This window comes from Mesoplodon densirostris, chromosome 5 (assembly GCF_025265405.1).
Source record: "Mesoplodon densirostris isolate mMesDen1 chromosome 5, mMesDen1 primary haplotype, whole genome shotgun sequence".
Lineage (NCBI taxonomy): Eukaryota > Metazoa > Chordata > Mammalia > Artiodactyla > Ziphiidae > Mesoplodon > Mesoplodon densirostris.
This window is the reverse complement of record NC_082665.1, coordinates 42,389,671-42,406,253: the sequence shown is the minus strand read 5'-3', so window position 1 is coordinate 42,406,253 and position 16,583 is coordinate 42,389,671. Positions and strand designations below refer to the sequence as shown.

At 35.8% G+C, this 16,583-nt stretch overlaps 1 protein-coding gene across 2 annotated transcripts in view; it reads right to left on the bottom strand.

The window, feature by feature from the left end:
* Positions 1–16,583, bottom strand: part of EPHA3 (EPH receptor A3) — a 373,968-nt gene that overhangs the window by 112,807 nt on the left and 244,578 nt on the right. The gene's annotated exons all lie outside the window — the stretch shown is intronic.

The window sequence follows — 16,583 nt, the reverse complement described above, 5'->3', positions numbered from 1 at the left end:
TGCTTGGTCTCAGGCCAAGCACATCATCTAAACTCAAGCTGAGTAGAAACAACAAATGTGAGAGGGCTGTGGATTTTCTATCTGTTCGAAGCCTTGCAGTTGTGAAAACAGTTTCTTTCCAAGAACTTCCAAGTGCTTGCGGATCAGGTTCAGCTTTAGAGTGCTAGGCATACCCACACTTAATTTCAGAGGCTTTGAGCCTATAAGATTGGCTTGAAGTGGGTACATATTGGTGTGTTGAAAATGCTTCCGAGTAATTTTTTAAATAATTTCATGCTTAAAAATCACCGAGCTGAGGTTTTTCATTGATATCATTACCCAAAGATGACAAACAAGCCCTCTGAGTGGTGCTAGTGGCAATCACAACACTGTCTTGGACATAGAGATGTCCCTCAAAGGCTAAGGAGAAGATGTGTGTCTCATAAAGCCAGACACTGTCCCTGAAATTCTATCCAAAAGAGGCACATGAGAAAGTGATCTCCAAAAGTAAAATGTTGATGTAAAAATATTTACCAATAAAAAACAGTATAATGTGCCTTTTCTACAAATTACATTGCTATTGATAAGTGGTCAACCAAAGGAGGTCTTGAAACTCAACCTATTTGGGATAGGATTCGGGGAGGGAACATCTCATGCATTAGGTATTGCATTCCAAGGAAAACCTAAGAAAAGACACTCAAAGTAGAATTGAAATTAACCAAAAGAGAATTTCAATATGGTCAGTGGGTGAAATTCAAAGATTATTATTATCTGTGTAACAACTTATCCTGGCATTTCCCTTAAATGTATGGTCTAGATATTTATTCAAAAGAAAGATAGCAATCACACACACACACACACACACACCACTGCCACGGGGGAGTATGATGGTTAATTTTATGTATCAACGTAGCTAGTCTAGAAGTCACTCTGAAGGTGTTTTTCAAATGAGATTAACATTTAAATCAGTAGATTTAAGGAAGGCAGATAGCATTCCATAATGTGGCTGGGTCTCATTCAATCACTTTAAGGCCTTTGAAAAAGACTGAGGTATTTCCCTTGAGAGAGGGAATTCTGCCTCCAGACTGCCTTCAGACTCAGCTGCAATGTCAACTCTTCCCTGGGTCTCCAACCTGCCAGACTACCCTGCAGATTGTGGACTTGTCAGCCCTCACAATCATGTGAACCAATTCTATAAAAGAAATCACTCTCTTTCTCTTTCTAGATAGATAGATAGATAGATAGAAAGATAGATAGATAGATAAACAGATAGACACACATCCTATTGGTTCTCTTTCTTTGGTCAACTTGACTAATATGGGGTCTAATATAATTCAATAAATCCTGTCCAAAAATACTTCTAAGATCAAAAATTATGTAAAAAAGCAAAGATAGATACGTAGCTTTATTTAGGATAAACTGATAGAACTGTTTTATTTGATGCTACAGCCAACCATCTTAAAATCTCCCGGCAGTTTGGACTTGTATAAATCCTCTTATTAAAACTTGAGGAGGAAAACAGAGACTGAAATGACACCAGACTAAAATTTTAGTTTGTGTTAATAAATACAATCCCAGTGAATGAGAATATTTTCTTTAAACTGTGAACAAATGTAAAACTTCATACATTTGGCATATTTTTGGTTTATATTCTGGTGGTGATTCTTTGCAGAACAAAGGCTGATGAGTTTCCGCTGCCATCCCTCCCATGTTGTGTACATCCTGCCATCTGTCAATCTGGTGCTTTTCACAAACACTCAATCACACATACCAAGCACTTTCCCCTTGCCCCTCCTCCCAACACCTTCCCACCCCACACACATACATGCATGGTCACTCTTTATTCAGTGTTCCAGGAAAATGTCTTTCCACTCCACTTTCTGCATTGTTCATTACAGAGGTCATATAAAGCTTTCTGGTTGTAGCCTTCGTGACTAAAAAAAAACAAACCTGTAGGCTGTGTGCAGGTGACTACAGCTAGGATGAGAGACCTTATAAAGAAATATAGACAATAAAAGCAGCTGCCTTGTACCAACTGCAGTAGAAAGGCAGCTGCTTTCTTTCCATCGAGGTGGGACAGAGCTTGCTCCTAGGCAGCAGTTGCTACACCAGCAATAACTATCCTGGCTAATCTCCCACCATCCCAACAATTATTTGGAGAACAAAAGGAAAATGACGGAGTTTCTCCCTGAATCAAGGACACACATAATGAATTTCCTTCCTTACATGGTCCATTCCTCAAGATAGGAGACATGCACATCTCAAAAAGAAAGGAACATACACTTGATTAATAGCAGCTAGTCCCACTTTGAAAAGATGAGATGGATCATTATAATTATTTTTGAAAGGAATAATTGTGGTTATTATTTCTGGAGTGGGGTCATCTCACATAACTGTTCTTTAGGTTTTATACTATTATGCTTTAAATGCAGGAATCTCTAGCTCCTTCACAATATAATCAGGACCTTGGAGAAGGAGGGGTCCTCACTCTTCACACTTTCACTTATAATATATTTAAAACATAGTATTTGTTTTGGGAACAAAGTACATATAAAAATCTTGCTTTTCCTGTACCATTAAGATATGTCATCATTCTATGATAGATTCAGCTATCTCTTGTTGGAAAAAGTAACAAAGAGAATTATTAAACCATGATCAAAGGCCAACTCTCATATGGTCTCCACACTGCTGGTTTTGTGAAACTCAAGTTATTATCACCTCTCCAGGTTAAGGGAATAGCAAGGACTTGGCAGAGAGGAAAATGACACAGGTCTGCAGAGGTGAGTGCTCAAAAAATGCTCATCTTAGCTTCAGGAACCCTTAAAGGGGGAATTTCATTAAGTAAAAACAACCTTTCAGTATTCCCTAGACTAAACTGTGAAACATTTTTGAAAAGCATAAAATCCTTATTTATGGCAGGAATGTTTGAAATTCAAAAGATAAATGCCATTCGGAATGCAACCATGTTCTAGGTATCTAATATGTAATGGGACACAGCTGTAATAACAGCCACTGAACCAGGGGCCTCTCTATATCATGTCATTAGTTGACTTGTTATAAGCCGATCTTCTAGCCCTTTTTATAAGGGCCACTGGGGTAAAAAATAAATATATCATGTACTGAACATCTGTGGTTCTGTCACAAAACACCACTCATATCAACTTTCAAGCTTATATCTTAGGCTATACATGACACACTTTTAAAAATGTATCTTAACAAAATGTATAGATTAGGAACTCATAAGTCTTTATTCCAAAGGACAGAGGATACAAGAAGGCCTTGGCTGTGCCATGGGTAACACTAATGGCACCTTTTTTATTGTTTCAGTATATTCTTTTGGGTTCAAAACCATACGTGTACTCTAGGTAAGATGCTGTAGGTGAATATTTTACATGTGAGAGTTAAGTGAGGAAAGAAATGCCAAATGTCAAGCTATTGACATATTAAGTCATCAAAATCATGAGTCAGCATTTAAGAACACACAATTAGGAGCAGCAGTTCCTGATTGGACTTTTTTTAAAAAAATAAACTTATCTGGTGGGCTTCCCTGGTGGCGCAGTGGTTGAGAGTCCGCCTGCCGATGCAGGGGACACGAGTTCGTGCCCCAGTCCAGGAAGATCCCACATGCCGTGGAGCAGCTGGGCCCATGAGCCATGGCTGCTGAGCCTGTGCGTCCAGAGCCTGTGCTCCGCAACGGGAGAGGCCACAACAGTAAGAGGCCCACGTACCGCAAAAAAATAAATAAATAAAAAATAAACTTATCTGGTCATATAAGAGGTTATTTCTTTCATCTTTCCAATGGTCAAATAAAAAATAATGCCCATCTCCTTTAAAAGGAAACAGGGAAAGGGAATAAAACATTTAAAATAACTAGGAAAAACTACCAGCTATATTTCAGAAAAAAAATATAAATGTCATTAATCTATGTAATGAAATAATTAATGATAATGAACATTAGTATAGTTATGAGAGATTTTTGTAGAGAAGGCACGGGTGTAAGGAAGGGATCCATTTAGGAGGTATTTTATACAATCTAGGAAGGATATGAAGGAATTAGGGTTGTAGCAATGGATGTGGTAAGAAGTGGTCTGGTTCTTGTCATACTTTGAAGGCATATTTATAGAATATGCTGATAGATCAGTTGTAAGCGGGAGGAGTCAAGTATGACTTCAATGGCTTTGATCTGGATAACTTGGAAGGATGGAATTGCCATTACCTGCAATGGGGAAGCCTGTGGGTTACAGACTCCATATTCATAATTGCCAGGCTTGTAGTATTGATGGGCAGCAGTATATTACTCAAAGGCTTCCAAGTTTACCCTTGGTGGTTTGAAAAAGGATCTTAGGTGCTATATGGACAAGCAAATATTTAATAAATGATATTAGCTCTCCGTATACAGGAGTAAAGTTCTCTTTTCAAATACATTTTAGGTAACAAATGAGGCTTGATTTAACTAAGTATTGATACATTGCTAAACTATGAGAGTCTTGGTGGTACGTGGTTGAAGCAAAATTCCTGAAAACATGCAGCTGTTTACTGAAAATTGGGAAATACTATTGTATTAAAAAGACCTGGATTCAAATACTCTTTAGCCACATAAGCTAGAAAAGAGGGGCTAGTTAACTAAACTCTTGAAAACAGTTTCCTTTTCTATTAATAAGGGTAATAATGCTCAAATTACAGGGTTGCTTTAAGGGTTCAATGTTGCCTATAAAATACCCAATACTGTATTTGACAAATGCCTGGTACTCCACACTTGGTTGTTACTTTAAATAATAAATATGATTTTGTGTCTATTCAACCATTCCTTTAGGCTATTATAACAACCCAAAGATATGCACAGATAAATACACAATATCTAATGCCCACTAGTTCATTTAAATAAGAAATAACTACTAATAGTAGAGAAACATTTATCATCAAAATATATATAAAATACTTTTTAAGACTTCATTCAGTATACTAAAAATTACAGCAAATAGTTATGTAAATACCAGCATTACATGTGGAATGCACATGAATTTTAGAATTTCCTTAAGCACTTCCCAAGAAGACAGTTAAAATCTTATCTCCTAACAAAGTGTATATGAAGATTGACCTGGATAAAAAATGGTGGATTATTTCTTTACATACAATTCCTCTGATAGATTTCTTCTTTTGAAACTCATTTCAATAGTGTTTTTAACTTAATAGAGTGAGCAATAACTTTTACCTTTCACAAACAGGCAATATTTATAATCATGGATGTCTTAACAAATATTAGCAGACAGAGTGGTAAAACCTGGCATATTATTACATCATCAGTGCTAAATTCTGGCCATATATCCTCAGAGCAATTATAATTTATTCTTACAATTATTATTATAAACATTTATAAAATTTTTCTTAATTACTTGTTATGAAGAGTTACTTTTATGATAATTACTATCCATTATGTTTTAGTGCTCTTTAGTTCCATATACTTTTTAAAAATTGAGATATAATTGACATATAACATTGTGTAAGCTTGAGGTGTACAATATATTGGTTTGCTCCTAGTTTCATATACTTTACGTAGTAACTGTCTATAAATTTGTATATTTAACTAAGTAGAAACTACATTCCATACTAATAACAAAAAGCTTGATTGAGAGATAGGAGAAGGGACAGATAGATTGATAAATAAGCCAGACTGATGTGGAGAGTTTCACTGGACAGCTCTAAATATTTGTTCACTTCACATATTTTGACTAGGTGCTTTATATAAACCAGACACATTCAACTGAGATACAATTAAACTACACATACAACTATCATTTAATTTGTACATAATTTAGAGTATTTTATTTATTTTTCTTCCTCCTTTGAGTGAAAATCTTTGGGATAGGGTGCTGCTTTTTTTGGCATCACATAACAAAAAAAATCATAAAAAGATAGTCTTTAAAATCCATCCTTTAGTAATGAAAAAAATGAAGCTATTATACATAATTTGGCATTATCTGTGAATTCAAGATAAATATTTCATTGGGTGGCTTCACTGAGCTGCTGATGCTTATTGAAGTCTCTTGGTAATTGGCCTTGCCTGCCTTTTCTTGGTCAAACCAATCAATTTCATGCTGGTTTCTTAAAACCTTTAAGATCTCCTACTAAACTGAGAGCTCCTTGAAGATAGTAGACACATCTTAATAAGCATTTTATCCACTGTGCATTCAGCATAATACCTGGCTCACAATAAGTGCTCAGTCAATGCTTAGGGAACAGAAAAAAACAACTAGTAATTAAGTGTGTTATGTATTGCCAAAGAAACCAGGAGTTAGCTAAAAGTTATTTTGATCTTCAAAAGTACATTCGTTGCTAAATGTTCCAAAAGTTCATTAATGATATTACTACCAAGTATTGATCACTTATAAAGACCAAGCACTTGAGTGCTTATGTAAGCAGTTGTTCTTGTCTTTACTACAACTCTGGGTAGACATAAACCTTATTTAATAAATAACATAGTTAAGAGTAAAACTATTCAAGTGCAAATGATTTAGAAAATAAAAGGACTTTCTTCTCTCAGATCTGTTAGGTTTCATACACTTCTAGAACTTTACTCTTTCTAGAACTTTATATTCTTCTTGAGATATGTATATATATACACGCACATAAACATACAAACACAAATGCAAATATATACACACAAAACAATAAGTTGTTGCAAAACCTAGTTCTTTTTCTAGCTGTTTTATATTGGGACTTTAATAAAGACATCTATCTTCTATCTGCAATAATAAGAATTTATGAAAATAGCTTAGAATGGAAACATTTCAAGTAAGATAGATGATATTCATTTTTTAAACTTTTCAGAAATAAGGACTTTAAATTAAACCAAATTCTTCCGCCATAGTAATTCAAATCAAGAAAGATGCATGTTATATATATATTTTTTTTGCGGTACGCGGGCCTCTCACTGTTGTGGCCTCTCCCGCTGCAGAGCACAGGCTCCGGACGCACAGGCCCAGCAGCCATGGCCCATGGGCCCAGCCGCTCCGCGGCATGTGGGATCCTCCCAGACCGGGGCACGAACCCGCGTCCCCTGCATCGGCAGGCGGACTCCCAACCACTGCGCCACTAGGGAAGCCCTGCATGTTATATTTTAAACCTAGGTCCTTTGCTGGGAGGTGATGGTATATTAGGCAATGTATTTCAAATGTCAAGTATAAAAAACCTTTTTGAAAACATTTTAATAGAAGGAAAATGAAACAAGCTCTACTCAATGAAAAGAGAAATAGAGAATCTCTTTCCTTGACATGTTGGAAATTTGCATGAATAACTGTTAGGTGTACTCCTTCTTAGAGGATATATACACAATTATGCTCCATGGATGGACGAAGATGGACAAACTCTGCCCCAAAACTATATTGAAACAACATGATGAACCAAAAAAATAAAAGTACATGATATGCAACATTTTTTCTTTAATATGTCTGTAGTGAGCATAGTTATTTTGGGGGCATTTAAAATTTTCTCTTTTTGGAACTATAGTAAACTTACTAAAATGTACTTAAAAACCAATATTCTAGTGATTAAAAGTAAAAGGTGACCATTTCCTAAGTAATTGCAACATCTTCGTTTTATGTCACAACATGGTCCTTGGTAAAAGTTTATTTTAACTCTTTATCCTGAATGATTGTTAGAATATTCATTTGTCACCTGATTTCTTCTTATATCTCTGTCCATCTCTTTTCTGTAATCTTTGTAGACATTCTTTGCATGACTATCCCTTTATTATTCTCACCAATCCTTTTTATTTTATGGCTGTCTTTGGGTGTCATCCTAGCCAAAGTCTCAGAAGTATAGCTGAATATAACCAACTGCCAATCAGATGTTTCCATTAGACCCTCTCATGGGCACTTCAGTGCTAACACTAAGTCAAGATATATACAGACATCTGTGTATGTAATGAAGGAAGAATGGCTTATTATATTGAGAGTTGTTTAACATCACATATGAATTCCAATTTTGAAACAATTAGAGCCTAAACCAATCACATCAAAGTAGGGTGTTTCAGAGCCTGACTTCATATATTTTAATATTTATTCATATTTTTTAATTTTAAAAAGGAGTTTCTAGGGCCTCCCTGGTGGCGCAGTGGTTGAGAGTCCGCCTGCCGATGCAGGGGATACGGGTTCGTGCCCCGGTCTGGGAGGATCCCATATGCCGCGGAGCGGCTGGGCCCGTGAGCCGTGGCCGCTGGGCCTGCGCGTCCAGAGCCTGTGCTCCGCAACGGGAGAGGCCGCAACAGTGAGAGGCCCACATACCGCAAAAAGAAAATAAAAAATAAAAAAATAAAAAATAAAAATAAAAAGGAGTTTCTATGTCTCCCAGATAGAGCAAGATCAGCATGATTATGTTTGAGACAGGGCTCAATAACTTATTTAAGTGCTTCCTTACTTCCATATACTTTCTCTCATTTTATTTAGTCCTCACAAAAATCCACGTGTGTATTATTGTATCCATGTCAAAAAGGATGTAAAGACTCCAGATTAGTCTAATCCCTGTCTTAAATTCATTTTTAAAGAAAATTGGGAATGAATGCATAAACAAACCAAATTTAAAAATAAAAAATCTAGTCACCTCACTATTAAGTGGCAATACCTGGATTTACAGTTGGACTTTTCACACTGTCTTTCACCACTCTGTTTTTCAAATATTGTTTCTTTGCAATCATATTTGTTTCAATTGTAAGCAAATACTGGATTATTTTTCCATGAATACATGATATATTTTGCATCAACTTAGTTCCCTAGAATATGTAACTGGAAGGAAACTTAAAAATTATCCAGTCCAAGTGTTTAATTTCACAAAAGAGATAAAACAATAGCTCTGAAAAAAGTGACCTATTCAGAGGCCGAAACCAAAGAGTGGGAGCAGAGAGGAGTATTCCTCTCTGTTGATATGCATTCCAGAACTCTTCCTACTCTGACATACAGCCTCCACTTTTTTTTAAAAATTTTTTTATTTGCGGTATGCGGGCCTCTCTGCCGCGGCCTCTCCCGTTGCGGAGCACAGGCTCCGGACGCGCAGGCTCAGCGGCCATGGCTCACGGGCCCAGCCGCTCCGCGGCATGTGGGATCCTTCCGGACCGGGGCACGAACCCGTGTCCCCTGCATCGGCAGGCAGACTCTCAACCACTGCGCCACCAGGGAAGCCCCAGCCTCCACTTTAAAGCCATTTCTTGGACAAAATTGTGACAAGACACATATTTTCTTTCTGTTGGTTTGTTATAATTATTTTTTTCCCTACCGGAATGAAAATGAAAGCTATAAGAGGTTAATTCTTAATGATAACAAATTGTCAAGATAAATGCTTTTAAATTAACATTGACTAATAGTAAATGTAACCCTTCAAAGCTAGAAGAGTTTTTATTGTTTGGTTTTGGCAAGAAAGATTTGGGTAAATAACTTCCCAATAAAGCAATTCAGATTTCTTTTTTAATCAACATTGCTCAAATCATGTGAAATTTTGATTTCAAAGAAAAAAAATCATATGATCTGTGTGCCAGGTAGCCACAAATTACATTAATATGGTAACCATCTTTACAGATTTATTTTTTCAGTCTTAATTATGCAAAATCATAGGAAAAAGAATATCCTAACAGTTAAGAGCAGGAACTTTGGAGTTGTGAAATCATGGACAAGACATTTAACCACTCACAGTCATAAAATTGTTGTAGGGATTAAATGACATAATTATGTAATAGACTATAGAGCAGTTTTAATCATATCAAGAGGATTTAGATCAGCAATTACTACTGGTGAAATGAGGTAGAAAATGTGAGCTTCCCATTTTTTGGCCTCAGCATTCTTTGGTTTAGTGTGAATATTATAGAATCTCAGGGCCCTAGCACATGGGGATGCCACACATAATTCTCTTAATTTGAATACATATCACAACAATTTTATAGCAGATGGCAATAAAGTCCCTTGAGGAAGAGGTGCTTTTTTTTTCAATTTGGACAATGGTGCTATATTGATAGGTGCTATATTATAAAGTCAGATTTTTGGGCTATATTATAGTTATTAACAGGGAGACAATATTTTTGGAGATACTGAAATATAATTAAGAGTTTATAATGAAAGAGTCTGGTTAGTGGTAGTAGGATTTTTGTTTTTAAAATCAGAGCATCTTTTCCTTCTAAATATTCACATTTATTCAATTTCTCAATTATCTGCACATATTGCAATTATTCCCTAAGAATCTTCTATATTTAACTTAATCCTAGAGGGGTAGAATATATTAAAAGATAAGTTATTGTCTTTAATGTGTTTTGAGACTAAAAACTTTCTGCTTGGGAAAAATAAGAATAGGAAAGATTTCTATTGAAAAAGTATTTTTTGCTCTTGGAAAGATGCAGTGAATATGGCACAAGTTAGCATTAAATGGCTATTTCTCTCTTTCTAATTTTTATTTTTTAATTGAAGTATAGTTGATTTACAAGTGTTTTAGGTGTACAGCAAAGTGACTCAATTATACACAAGTATATATATATATACACACACATATATTCTTTTTCAGATTCTTTTCCATTATAAGTTATTACAAGATACTGAATATAGTTCCCTGTGCTATACTTTCTTAATACTAAGTGCTTTAGTTAACACCATGTTTTCTCCTCCAGTTGATTGTTGGTATTTCTGTTCTTGTGAGCACTTTAAAGGAGAAGTCAGCAGGAAAAGAGTAACCATAATCCTCCAGACATATGTCTGCTATGTTCATTTTAATTGTATTGATATTAAAGATCAGAAACGAAAACGGGATGAGAGTTCAGTATAGATCCTGGAAACCCCCAAACTATCTCCATTTGCTGGTTTTCCATACAATTGTGGCTTTAAGCTCATATAAAGATTCTGAATAACTGTCAGGACAATATATGGCTCTGCTTTTGTTCAGCTTATTGCTCATGCTGCAGATATGTTATATGCCTCCATAACAGGGTGTGATGGCTGAAAGGCATCATTAATGTGTTAAATGATGTGGAAGGCTTCAGGCACACTAGGACACATCACTGCAGAGCGATATCCCCAGATGTACAGGTCTCTGCCTTGATTTCAAATAGGAAAGAAAGAAGCTAAATTACCACACAAGCGAAATGCACCAAGAAAATTATAATGTATATATTCACTTGTAATCTCTGGGCCTGATTCAGATTTCATTTTTTTGTTGAAAGAAATAAAAAGTTAAGGCTTCAATTCTTAGGGTTTATTAATCACACAAGTGAAACAACAAGGGGAGGATTCATCAGAATACCTTACTGTAATCTTACTTCCACTATTTTGTTTGATTTTCATTATATTTTAGCTTTCTGATGTATTACACTGGTGCTACAAAACACCTTCCTTCATGCTCTGAAAGAATGCATGTAGATGCTCTGATGTCTAGTTTACTTCCAGGGTACATAATTACATGGCAGCATACATTTCTAAGGAGACTATATCAATACGTATCTGTAGCTTAATAGCAGATCCAAGCTGTATACCTTTTCTAGTTTTATTTTGAAACGTTTGCTTCTTCAGAAATTCTAAAGCCTGCTTGGCTGTCTTTGACATGAGGCATTCCTCTGTCATATCTATAAATGCTGCTTCTAAATCCCAACAGAACAAGGTAGATAGAGGAAATTTATTGCAGAATAAGGAATGAAGAAGATTTTAAAATATCTGCTTTACCAATGTATAAAAATTAGACTGGATTCTAAATGTAGCCAAAGGGCTCTGATAGTTTAAGATTCATTTTAAAAAGTGTGTATTGTTGGGCTTCCCTCGTGGCGCAGTGGTTGAGAGTCCAGCTGGCGATGCAGGGGACATGGGTTCGTGACCCGGTCCGGGAAGATCCCACATGCCGTGGAGCGGCTAGGCCCGTGAGTCATGGCCGCTGAGCCTGCGCGTCCGGAGCCTGCGCTCTGCAACGGGAGAGGCCACAAAAATGAGAGGCCCGCGTACCGCAAAAAAAAAAAAAAAAAAAAAAAAAGTGTGTATTGTTTATTCAAGATATATTAAACTATTTTTTCTACTAATAGATGCTGTTACCTTGTTCTGTGAAATAGCAGGTCACAAAAGTATAGGCAGGTATGCTTTTAGAAGTCCTTTAGAAGAAGTAAATTGATAGGTGTGGTTAAAGATCAAAAAGATGTACTGGTTGATTAAAATTATACCAGTAACAAAGTTCTAAACTACAGTCTTAGAATCACAAAAAATAAATAAAACAGGAAAAATTATGACTGGATTTCCAGTTCAATCCCTCATGTGATGGATAGCAATTTTTAACTGGAAGAAAAGAAGAGATTTGTCTTTGATCATTAAGTTAAGTGAATGATAGAGGCTATTCTGTTTAAAGCCAAGGCCAAGAATGTTTTCCTTATATCGCTATTCTGTTTAAAGCCAAGGCTAAGAATGTTTTCCTTATACCAGAAAGTCTCCAAGATGCTATCCTTCTTTGCATAAATTGATGGATCTTCAACAGGAAATCTAAATAAAATTAAGTCAAGTTCTCTCTTTTTTAAATAATATTATTTACTGGTCATTTTTCAAAGGGGTAGCAACTGTGAAACTCTTAGAGAGATATCAAGCCCCTGAGAAAGTCCTATCCATAAGTGTTGATTCCCTTTCCCTTCATATTTTTGTATCTGACTTAATTTACAGAAAATGGTTAATTTATTCATTGTTGTAGATAAGAACTATATTATAGATAGAAACTGAAGGTAAACAGAACATCCATTTGTTTTTGCCAAAGGGACATCGTGGAATAATTGACAAAAGTTGACTAATATCTGCAGATAAGATTATAATATGGACAATGCTAATGTCCTGATTTTGATAAATGTATTGAGGTTATGTAAGAGAGTGACATTGCTTTAGGAAGTTCGCACTGAAGAATTTAGGAGTAAAGGGGCATAATATCTGCAATTTACACTCAAGTGGTTCAAAAATAAATAATATCTATATAGAGAAGGCAATGGGGGAGAGTATGATAAAGCGAATGTAGTAAAGTGTTAATTTTTAGGAAATCTGGCTTAAGGTATATACACATATTGTGTACTATGGTACTATTTGCAACCCTTTCATATATGTGAACAAATTACATTTTATGATAAAAACTGTACACATATATGCAGAACTCCAATAGGGTAAATTGAAAGAGGAGGGACAGGTCCATTTACTCTAGGGAAGTATAGGGGTCAAGATAATCTTCATAGAGGAAAAAATAAGTTTAAGTGGAACTAGAAAATAATATTAAAAATGTGCATGCCTGGATCAAAAATTTCAAGGATTAGGGGTATGTTGAAAAAGGAAATACTGGAGTGATACCAGGACCCAGAGAATGGAGGGACACCTTTTTCAACTATTATAAATTGAGAGAAACAGAGTGGCATTTACCTAAGTGTCATGCTAAAGTTATTTATTTGATTGTAAGACTGCAAGGCAAAAGAATTCTAGGACTGATGGTACTTCACTGTCAACTAACTGGCAATCAAGAATCTAAGTAGGAAAAGACCAAAAATTTCTAAAACTTTTTTTTGTTTGTTTGAATGTATGGCTCAGAAATTTTTAAATGCTGTTTTAGACTTGAAAATTATAATTGCAGATAATATGAATACTCATTTAAATCCAATTATGTCATTCTTTCACTATAATTCAGGCATTCACATGTGAAGAATTATACTTATTGACACTGTTCCCTGCTCTTTTCAAGATTAAGCTTCTTAAAACAGATTGAATGAGGTTACTCTTCCACTCAATATATGTATTTCCATCCAATATCCCACTATCTAACATACCAGTTGCTTGGTCTTGCTTGCATATCCAACCTGATTTCCTGTTACCCTTTAACAAGATCCATCTCCTCTTCTCAGCCTACCCTCCCTACTACCCAGGAAACTCAATTCCAATATTGTAATATATATACACTGCCTTTTCTTTATTCCTATCTGATTTATTCCTATTTTTCAAAGTACATCTAAACTCTTTTTTTTCCAAAGGTTTCCCTAAAATCCTTCAACCACCACTTCTTAACTCATTTAATTACATAGTGTCTTCTGCAAGTTTATATGATTTGTATAATTTTTAAAAAATCTATTCTTCAATCATAAATTCTTGCATGGCTGGAGCATATATTACATGAACATAAAAGAGCATTGAAATATACTTGTTGATCCATTAACCCTTTTTACAAATATCTCAGTGGAAAGAAGTTGATAAGCAGTATGATATTTTGACTTTACTAATTCTTTTAAGTTCCAATTCCTTTTTATTTTGGAATCTCAACATAATTAAAAGAGGATTATTATAATTCTTGGTATCATTTATTTATAAATGTTATGACTAAGAACCTTAAAATCTAACACTAAGTGTGGAGAAAAAGTATGAAGATCTGAAACAATTCAAAGGAAAAATCAGTAGCATGTGAGCACTTCTTAAATGCAGAATATGAACCAAAGATGATTCCAAGTGTCAGAATCCGGTAAACTGAGGAAAGCGGTGGTCTCATTGGTAGGGAGAAAAAAAATAAGGAGAGAAAGTGGTTTGACGGAGAATGTTTTCTTTTTCGGATGGTGGACATTTCTAATAATCAATCGCTCATTCATTCAATAAAGTTTTGAGTGAATACAAGGTGATAGAAAGCCTTGTTCTAAGTCTGAGAACCACAAATGTGAACATCAGACAAGGTCCAGGCCCTTATGAAATCCACACTCTTCCTAACAATTGTATTCATTTTAACAAAAAGACACAAACAGGATATTATAACTGGTTCTCAGAAGGGCACTCTTGTAAAGTGAGAACAGAAACCAGACTGCACTATGAATGAGAGAACAAAGAGAGAAGTAAGGATTACTTTATGAAAACATCTAATCTTAGACTGAAAATGAGGAGAAAAATAAGATGAAATCATGAAGAGTCAAACAATTTGTAATATGCATACATGTGTGTATTTAGTGTGTGTGTATTGTTGTTGCTTTTATTTAATTATTTGTAACTTCCTCTAAGATGAATAAAAGCCTATGCAACAGAAAAGGAAAAGGAAAAGAGCCAGGAGAGTGTATGTCTAAGATGTTAGAAGGGGAAGAGATTTTCTTGACAGCCCACTCTTTAGAGTCAGGAGTCAATGGGAGTTAGTGAGTACAAACAGGAGGAATAAGATTTAGAAAAGCCAGTGAGATAGCATTTTCCTTTCCCTCCTAAACTTTATGGTCTTAATAAGTTAGGAGGGTGTAAGAGGAAAAAGCACACTCCTGTGTGTCTTCTCTATGCAATACTTCACTTCTGATCACCAAATATGTGGGGTTTTCCTCACACCAAGCAATTCTGCCAAACCAGCTGGGTGTCCAACGATTTAATTCAATTCTGATACTAGCTACATGGAGTTAGCATCAGATCCCACAGGTTAGGGCTCAGTCCCATAAGACTTCCCCAACCCCCCCTTCAGATACTAATCTCAAGTCCAAGTTGTTATCTGTGCTTCTGACCCAACAGGTATAAATCGGAGGTTCCCATGACCCCCTCTTAATTAATGTTCAATTAATTTACTAGAGCAGCTCACAGAACTTACAAAAATATTTTACTTACTAGATTAACAGTTTATTATGTAAAAGAATGCAACTCGGAAACAGACAGATGAAGAGATGAATAGGGCAAGGTACTGGGCACAGAATTTCCATGTTTTCTCCAGACTTGTTGCCTACCAGCGTATCTACCCCAAAGCTCTCTGAACCATGTCCTTTGAGCTTTTAAGCAGGCTTCATTACATAGGCATGATTGATTACGTCATTGACCACTGATGATTAAACTCTATCTCCAGCCCCTCCACCCTACCCAGAGGGGAGGTTGAGGAGTGGAGTGGCTAAAAGTTCTTCTAATCACATGGTTGGTTTCCCTGCCACCATCCTTAGGGGCTTTCCAAAAATCACTTCATTAATGTAAACTCAAATGTGATTGAAAGGGGTTGTTATAAATAACAAAATACCCATTATTGCTATTATGACTTAGGAAATTCTAAGAGTTTTAGGAGTTCTGTGCCATAAACTGGGACCAAGACCAAATATATATTTCTTATTATAAATCACAGTATCACAGAGGGAAACTCATCTGTGTAGAATGAGGGAGTAAAGGATAAGATTAATTCTGGGGAAGAGTGGAGATGATAAAGAAGATCTCTTGCAGAATACCCCTAAGAAACCCTGTGATAAATCACTGAGAAGCAAGGACCAAGTTTATTATAGATGGCATAGGGTACAGTAGATTTTCCCAGCAAAGCCCCCCTCTGTCTCCAAGGCAGCATTTCTTTTTGTAGCTATATGGCATGAATCATAGGATGGCAGAAAGAATAAGAATAGAAGTTGAAAGTGGAGTTGGAGTTGGAAGACATAAGTAGAAGTTTGATCGCTTGATAAAAAGTTGAAAAAACTTCTTGGATCTCAGTTTCTATAAAATGGGGGTGGGGTGGATCTCAAAACTTGAAAGCCCATATATTCTCTACTAGTGCCCCCTCTTCTTGCCTGAGATTGTTACATGCTATAGATAGTGGAGAAAGGGCAGATTCTATGATGGAAGTTGAGAATAAACAGGGACAAATATTCCACTAGTGGAATG